The sequence below is a fragment of the Natator depressus genome, chromosome 25, assembly GCF_965152275.1.
Source record: "Natator depressus isolate rNatDep1 chromosome 25, rNatDep2.hap1, whole genome shotgun sequence".
NCBI classification, from domain to species: domain Eukaryota; kingdom Metazoa; phylum Chordata; order Testudines; family Cheloniidae; genus Natator; species Natator depressus.
The window spans coordinates 9,470,487-9,479,438 of NC_134258.1; the positions used below are offsets into that span (position 1 = coordinate 9,470,487).

Genomic DNA, 8,952 nt, shown 5'->3' on the forward strand with positions numbered 1-8,952 from the left:
ATTGTTCCTCTGCCTGAGCACAGGTAGCCACAAGCAAGCTAAGATCAAAGTGTCGTCTCTGTTCTTATCAGTTTAATATCTGATATGTCCTTTATTTGAGGACTGTATATTAAATTGATTTTTGAAACAGGGGGCTGGAATAGGAGCTTGCTTTGTCCACCCCATGCATTGACCTGGTATTGCAGTGTCTCCAGGAATGAAAAACCAAAAAACCAAAACACTTACCTGCACAGCTAATCCCTGGCCTGGGATCTTGTGGATCCCCATGATAATGCAGCATTCCTGGGACAGCTTCTCCATTCTCCTGTGTTGTGCTGTTGTTTATACCCATCAAACGTGTGCAAAGCAGGTGTGAAATGCTGCCAGATCAGGCATTTGACCCCCATCTTGCAATCTGATTGCCCCAGTGGAAACAACAACAGGAGGCACAGAGGCCAAACGCAAAATACAACAGGGAGGCAAACACCAGTCTTATAAATTAGGGTCTATTTCTCCAATCCAGAGCATTTACAACAAGGGGGGGGTCTCATGTTTCATTGGGAATCTCTGGAACACTTGAAGGAAACTGAACATTCTGCTTTGTGCACTCTCCTGCATTGCAAATAATCCTGTATCATTTCGGGGTGGGGGTAGGGGTGGGGGTGGGGGTGGAGAGGACTGGTGTGTGTGTGTGTTTTCAACAGGTGACAATCTTGACATGCATCCGATGAAGTGAGCTGTAGCTCACAAAAGCTTATGCTCAAATAAATTGGTTAGTCTCTAAGGTGCCACAAGTACTCCTTTTCTTTTTGCGAATACAGACTAACACGGCTGCTACTCTGAAACCAATCTTGACATTATTTTCCCTGTTATCTCTCCTGGCAGCTGTTGGATACATAGACATCATCCACCTAGAATAGGCTTGGGGGGGGGGGGGTGGAGAAGAGGAATAAGTGGGTTTTTAATTTATTTTTAATTATGGAACTTTAGGACCAATATTTTTAGCAGTGACCTTGTGATTGTGTGTGTGTGTGTGTGTATGTGTGTGTATGTGAGCTTTTGAGGGCCCAACCAGAGAAGCGTTAAAATCACTCGTTTCTTTTGAAAACTGGGTCAGATACTCAACTGGGGTAAATTGCCATACACTGACTCTCATGGATCTGTGCTGATTTGTACGAGCCAAGGACCTGGCCTAAGCCCTGTGTATGCATAATAAGGGGGTTGCCTTTGCTGCTGTCCCTATATCTCCTTCCTCTATGGTGCCTCAGTCTTGTTTTAGGTGACCAACCCTAAAGCCCCAGGGAATATTTTTCTAATAAGGGTCTGATCTGGAGCCCTTTGAACTCAATGGTTAAATCAGGCCCTAAAGTCCCATCATTGCTACCACTGGTTCAGCTGCACCAGTGTTAGTAGAGGTGGAGTCCTAGTGTAGACAGGTCTCCGGCTCTTGCAGCCATTTCCATTCTCAGTTCCATCTCAGCCTGACTCTGAGTCGGGGGAGAAGGGTGACTCTGAGTTGGGGGAGAAGCAGTGCAGGGTGATAGCACAGGCAGAATCAGTGCTTGGTTTCTCCTAGGGGTGAATCCCCATCCTGGCACCAGCAAACATCATAATACAAGGAAACACACTGTGCACCACCCTGTATGAGAAAGGCAGAGAGGAGATGGCCTATCATGCAAAACAGCTTTAAACGGAGGAGAAATAAGAGCAGGAAATTATATCTTTTAACCTTTTCTTCCCCTGCCCCCCTTTGGAAAGCTGGTAAAGGAATAAATGTATCTAGAATCATGCTGATGGGGAAGGAGGGGAGGGAAAGTTAATAGAGATTCTAATGAAAACAGCATCAGTGGAAATGATGGGAAATTGGAAGGCTGCAATCCAGCCGCCACCCAGAGCTGCATGAATGCAAAGGACACACTGATATTGACAAAGAAAAATTAAAGCCGCTGCCATGTTCAAACAAACGGCTAATTCATGTTTAATGTGGCTGTGCGGAGCCCTCGAGGATACACTGCGAAGCACAACCCGGAGGCGGAAGCTCAAGGAAACCAGACCTGGACCTCTGTGTTATGTTTTGCCTCTGTGTTATGTTTTGCCTCTTCCACTGAAAAGAGTCACTGCAGAGCTTCTGTTGGGCTGTGGAATGGGAAACTCTCCAAGTAATCTCGGGCTTCGTGAAGCATTTTAGCTACCAGTATCGGACCCTTCTTTGAAAAATTCCCTAGGCTATAGAAGAAGACTGAGGCACAGAAGTGGAGGGAGATTGGGGGTAATTAGTAGTACAAGCAACCCCTGTTCTAGGGATCCAGACAGGCCTCAGGCCAGATGCTCAGCTCGTTTAGAGCCGCATAGCTCCAGCTGGCTCCTTCGGTGTCCTGGGCTGTCCAGCCAGCACTTTCACGCACATGCCACTCTTCGTATTGCGGCAGTGCCTAGATTCCCCTTTGCACCTGACCTACAGAGAGTGAGAGTCTCTGCCCTGCAGAGTTCACAGTCCAAACAGACAAGCCAGACCAAGGCAGGGTCACTGTGCCCCATTTTACAGATGGGAAACTGAGGCTCAGAGACTCAGGCCAAGATTTTCAAAGGTAACGAGTGATTTTGGATGCCCTGCAGGAGATGCCTTGAAAGGGCCTGCTTTTTAGAAGGGGCCTAGCACCGGCCATGTGAAAATCAGCATCCTTGAAGGTGTTTTAAGCTAGGCACTCAAAACTGCTAGTTGCTTTTGAAAATCTTGGCCCAGGGTCACCTCTGGCAGAACCTGAAATTGAACCCCACTTGCCTGGCTCCCAGTCCAGCCCAGCCTCAACCACGAGACCCTCTCTCCTCGCACAGTGAGTGCTGTGTTTGGTTTGTGTTGCATTGGACCGGCCTGTGCATTGAGAGTGAAAGCTTTCTGGGGCCCGGGATCATTTGCTTAGCACAGTTTGTCTGTTGTACCCGTGGCACTATCAAAATGCTAAGATGCAATATACACAGGTATGGAGGGCCAATGCAAAGACTTAAACCCCTATAGCGAAGTTGTGCAGGATAGGTGGGAACAGAAGGCATGGCCACACAGGGCACTGCATCGCTGAACAGAACTAGACAGCTGATACAGTGTGCGTCCTAATCCATAACGAGATCCATAGTCAGACAAAATTCAGGGAAAAGGGGATTTCATTTGTTGCACAGAATAAAACAGAACACGAGAAGAATTGCCCCAAATGTCATCTTTCCCTTTCTCTATCAATGGAGCACCTAATATACTAAATAGTTCCATACGTGCAAAAAGCACTGAGTTTTAAAGTTTTGGTTTATACGGGCGGAGTCCCAGATTTCCTAACCGGCTCAGCCTCGTATGGATTCTAATGGTAAATCCATTCCTGCTAACTTGGGGCTACATCATCTGCTCAAGTGCCTGGTTGTGCAGGTGGGTGATAAGAATGCAAATGCAAGCCAAAGCCCCGATCCTGCCAGCTGATCCCCAGGGGTAAACCCTGGCACCGGTACAGAGCCCCATTGAGGTCAATGGGACTCCGTGGGGTTGCACCCTATGCGCCTGTGCGATCAAGTTGCTAGACTGGTTCCTAAGCCTGTGCATTAAGAGCTCGATCCAATGCCTACTGAAGTCAACGAGCATCTCTCATTGACCTTGCGAACACCAGACTAGGCTGAGAGTCTTTCAATAACAAGAATAGCCCCAGTAACATCCCTCCCAGCAGCTGGTTGGAGCTGTGAAGCCAGATGGTTGGGAAGCAATAACTTTCCCTGGCATCGCCCTTTAGCAACTCCCTAGGAGTTCCCAGGGGACATAATGCTGACCCCATGCCCTCCTCCGGAGTGCTGAATGTCTCCCTGATTTCAAGAGTAGTGGAGCAACTTGTAGGATCAGGAACAAGCCTGATCACAAAACTTTGCATTTGTGTTGTCCCCTCCATCTGCAGATCTCGGAGCACTGATGGAAAGGGGACAGTGCGGCACAGCAGAAGTCTGGTACAGCAACTTAGCTCAAAGTGATGAAAGGCCATGCTTCTCCCACTGCCACAAAAATAACCCATGGAACTCACTGCTGCAAGATATTATTGAAGCCAGGCGCTTGGGAGGATTTAGAGAAAGGAATGGAGCTCTAAATGGTGAGTGATAACATCCACAGCTACATTAGACAGGGTGAAATATAAATGAAGGATGTAAACCCTCCTGCTTCAAGGGCAGAAGCCCATCATGAACAGGGTTAGGAAGAAACTTTCAACTCAGGATAGATTATTCCATAGTTGTCCACTGGGGAATAGGTTTCTTGCACCTTCCTCTCAAGCAATTGACACTGGGCACTGTCAGACACAGGGAGTGTCTGAGCTGCACTTAGAGGTGTGACTGCAGCACCCGGAGATAGATCAAAGCGAGCTCGGGGAGATCTAGCTTGAGTAACAACAGCGGTGAAGCCTCAGCAGCACACCTGGCAGCATGGGCTAGCTGCTTGGGTACATACCCTGGGTTCCAGGCAGGTCTGTATAGTCAATGCCTCACTGTTATTGTGACTTAAGCAAACTAGATTAAAGCTAACTTGGGTATGTCTACACATGCAGCCGTCACACCTCTGACTGCAGCGTGGACATACCCACTGGATACCAGTCTACATCGGCTACTGATCTGATCCTGTATGACGATAACAGCATTCCTCTGGCAGTAGGCTGCCCAGCTGGAATGGTCTCCCAGGGACAGGTTTGATCATTTTGCTGGTGTGGAAATTCTTTTGATTGTCATGGTATTTTGACAGTATCATTGTGGGGATCTGTGGACTTCTTTCTGGGTTACAGGGTGGGCACACATTAAACACATGAGAGACACTCTGCTCCTGGAGAACATTGTCCAAGAACAATAGTTACTCTTCATGTTAGCTCAGTTACAGATCAAATAATCGGGGAAAAGATTCACAAGTGGCTGCAGCTACAAATTAACTTAACAAAACATTTGGAAAGTGTTGCAGGACTGGGGAGAATACAAATGCAGATCCTGCTGGCGGCAGAGAAGTGCCAAGTGTCTGCACAGGATTCTTACACCTCAACATTTTCTCAGCATCAGCTAACACAAAAAGCAGCTAAAGGTGGGTAGAATATAACAACTCTGCCCAAGATGGGGGTATGCCATGATGGAAGCCTAGGGAAACTTGAATAGCTTTCTGCCCCTCTGATGTTTTTCAGCTGTGTCATTGGTACTTTGCATTATCATAAACATTATGACCTGAATTCTGCCTTAGGAGGGGAAAAAAGGGCTGAATTCTGCTCTTGGTTACATCAAGATCGCTCCCTTGAAGTCAACAGAGTTGCATCAGCGTAATTGACTGCAAAATTTGGCCCAGTGTCACCATTCCATATCAGCAGAACAGGGACATTCTGGCCCCTGGCAAATGCTGCAAAATGTCCATGGTTGTTTTTAGCTTCCAAACGGGACAATGGCCATTAGTATCAGATACAGCTCTAGCACAGATTCTGAGGAAATTCACGTGGTTTGGATCCAGGCAGTGCTGTTTTGCCTGATGCTGAAAGCAACTTGTTACATTTGTTGGGGAAATAACAAATCATCTGATTTCTCTTCAGTTTCATTTCTGAGAGGGACATTTACATCTGCAGCCATCAGAGTGATTTTTTCCCTCAGCTGTTCAGCGGGACTGGAGTTTACCTGCTAATGTGCAGCGAATAAATTGAGAAAGTTTAGGCAGGGGAAGCTGAACCTACATGAGAAATACCGAGCACTCTAAATATGGAACAGCTGAGTGGGATGCTGTGAACAAGCACCTTTCCCAAACTGCTCTCCAAATGCAGTCCACACTGTATGTAACAGAGTCCAACTCTTTATCAACAATAACATAGCAAAGTCCAGCTCAAGCCTTCTCTCCAATCGTAGCTGTTCCTAGGGCTCCTCCCTGCAGACTGCTCAGCCCACACCCTAGATCCTCTCTCCCCAAAGAGCCACTACCACCTCCCTTTTAACCTCATTGAGTGAGCAAAAACCCACTAACTCTTTCTCAGCGGGATCTACACCTGCTAATGGGATGGAGTGTTTCGGGCAAATTAAGCCAGATGTATCATGTGCTGTGCTCAGAGGAATTGCCTAGGAATGACAGGACTGTGCCCACACCAGCAAGTATGCAGAGGTCATGGGAAAGATGGTAATAGGAATCTCCCCTCCGTTGTGGTTGACAAACCTATCTTCCTGTGTTCTTGCTGTGCAAGGACTGGGGGGACAGCAGCTCCAGGAGTGGCACTAGAAACTCAACAGGGAAAGGGTGGGGCCATGACATAGTCTTCGCTAGCCAGTGAAGCTGTGCTGGGACAGTGGGAAAGGGGACACAGTGCTTTGTAAAAGGGTGCTGTGTGCTCTCCCCCATCACAAGATTTTCTCGTAGGCCCATTCACGTTGCATTGTTTAAGATAAAGCCAGACGGTAAGAAGGTGTTACGCTGCAGGTGTGTGTTTCGTTGCAAGGGTTTTGGTGTACTTGTTGCATGTGCGTCTCAGCACCATGGCTGTGGTTCTTTCAGTCTAGCGCCCCCTTCAGTTGATTTGATGCCACAACAGTCTGTCATTGTACATGGCCTACCCCTCTGGCCAGGTCACTGCTCCGTCCATTTCCCTCCAGGGGATTAACAGGAAAAACCTACCCAGAAAATAGGAAACTCAAAATCTAATGGCCTGCAGACATACCTCCCAACCTTTATCGGGCACTTACCATCTTTGGCTTCTTTTACTCTTGTTGCCTGTGCTTGGTCTGGGGGAGAGGTAGGGAAACCCAGGCCTGCCCTCTCCTCTGGGTTCCAGCCCAGGGACGCTGTGTAGGCAGGTAGGGATTGCTCCTTCAATCCCTCCACCATGTTCCATGAGCTGCTCCTTCCTTTGTCCAACTTGTCAGCATCTTTCCCCAGGTCTCTGGATTCTACTATCCCCACCTGGGATCTATGGCTTCTTCTTTGCCAGCCTGAACACTGGTATCTCCTTAAAGCGCTCCCGGCAGCTGGGCTGTGAGAGTGATTCTTGTGTCTCTTTTCTGGGACTAGTCAGTTTTTCCCTCCGCTGAGAAGGAGTTTCCCTTCTTCAGGCCTCTTCCTGGAGCTGGACTGATTTTTGCTTTAGGGTAGACTGTCCGATCCTGTCTTTAAACAGGAGTTCCCCTCAGCCCTCTCTCTGGAGCTAGGATCCCGCTCCAGCCTCTTTGATGCAGGCTAATCAGTCTTATCCTGCTTCGAGCAGGAGTTCTGTGTCCAAGCTCTTCCTGGAGCTGGGATTGTGACTTACATCAGCTGTCAGGCTGTTGCCAGTTCCCTTTAGCTGAAAACCCTTTCAAATTAGCCTTCCCCTATGCAGGGTTCACCAGGCCAGCCTTCTCCCACCACTGTCTGCCAGCTCTGAGGAGGGAGGCCGTCTTTTTGCTGATTCCCTTCTCTCAACTCCTTGGTTGGGTGAGAGGGGAGCCTGGCCTCCCCCTCTCTGCAAGGTTTCGGTCCCTTAAATGTACAGTGCTTCCCCAAGTGCTCTTCATTTCCAGGATCCTTAGGTCTTTCTGCATGTCTGCTGGACCTTGCTGAACTCTTAAAGACCATGCCAGGTGGCTGGGTTAGCTGACCACTAGGTGCCACTGCCCTTGATGGCAGACTACTCTCACTAAAAGGGCCCCGAAGCACCTCCTTCTTTGTACTATGCCGCCATTGGCTGCCTGACATGCCAAACCTGAGCCTTCCTTAGGGCAGGAAAAGCCAGGAAGTGTGGCCTTAGCACCATGGACCCAAGGAAGTAATCTGGACTTCCACGGGAACTGGGAGCAGATCCTGTGTACATCCATCCCGCCTGTGACCCATGGGCAGTGAACCTGCCACCAGCACCATCTCAGAAGTTAGCAGGGAAGGGAAGTGGAAACAGTGCTAGGAGAATCTCTGCTTTTCCTATTTGCCTTGTATCTATCCATCCATCTTCCCCAATGCCTCTCTCTTTCCTTTGTCTGTCTGTCTGTCTTCTCTCTGCCCATTTCCTGTCTATATGGCCATACCACTCTCTCTCCCAAGCTGTTTCTTCTTTGGTGTCCCTCTCCCACTGTTTAGTGACGGCTTCCTCTGTCTCTCTCTTTCCCTTCCTCACTCAGAGCCCATGAATTTCCAGGGCCTGATCCTGTGCTGTGCGTAACCCCTCCAGCCACATGCTAAGACTCCCCTCGGCTTCTGTTGCTGGAGGCCCTCAGTTACGTGCAGGATCGGGCCCCTCGGAAGATTCCTCCAGCCTCAGTTCTTTTCTGAAGTCTTATTAAGCATCAACCATTTGCGCTTCACCTCTCCTTTGTGCGGGACTGACACGTGGGCAGGAGCCCCGAGTGCTGCGCGGAGACGACCAACAATGAGGTCGCTCGGCCGCATGGGGCAAGTGCTCTCGGAATAAGGAGTTTTCTGCATTACTGTTATTATGATTATTATAATCACGCCTTGCTGTCCAGCATAGGCAGCAGCAGAGTCTTGTTGTCTGAATGAAATAAGAACAAAACTGGCTGGAATAGCTGGGTGAGATTAGTCGTTAGTCATTTCACCTTCTGGAGTGGCTGCTAATTGAGCTACTAAAATACTCCTGGCACCTGGTCGCTGACTCACTCCTGGCATCAGCACTTAAGCACCCAAAGCTGACAGGCCTGTCTTTATGGGTGTCACTCATCCATTCCCGCACACTTGTCTTTGTTCTCGCGGGTCCTGGCAGCAAAAAAGAGGAAGAGACAGATAGGCTCATAATGCCAAATGGGCCATGTCAGTAACATCTCAGCACGGCAAGATACTAACGGGGGCTGCTGAACCAGAGAAACACGAGAGAAAGAGAAATTCTGGTCTTGTTAGACCAGTGTAAAGGTGGGGGCACTCCAGTGAAGTGAGCAGGAGGGAGCTGCTGAGAACCTCCTTGGATTGGGCCCATTGACTTGCTTAAGTGAGGATGGAGGATTTGGCCGAAAGGAAAGTAGTTAATC

General features: G+C 48.7%; 1 pseudogene; it reads left to right on the forward strand.

The window, feature by feature from the left end:
* Positions 1 to 210, forward strand: LOC141978025 (U2 spliceosomal RNA; annotated as a pseudogene).
* Positions 211 to 8,952: the final 8,742 nt, after the last annotated feature.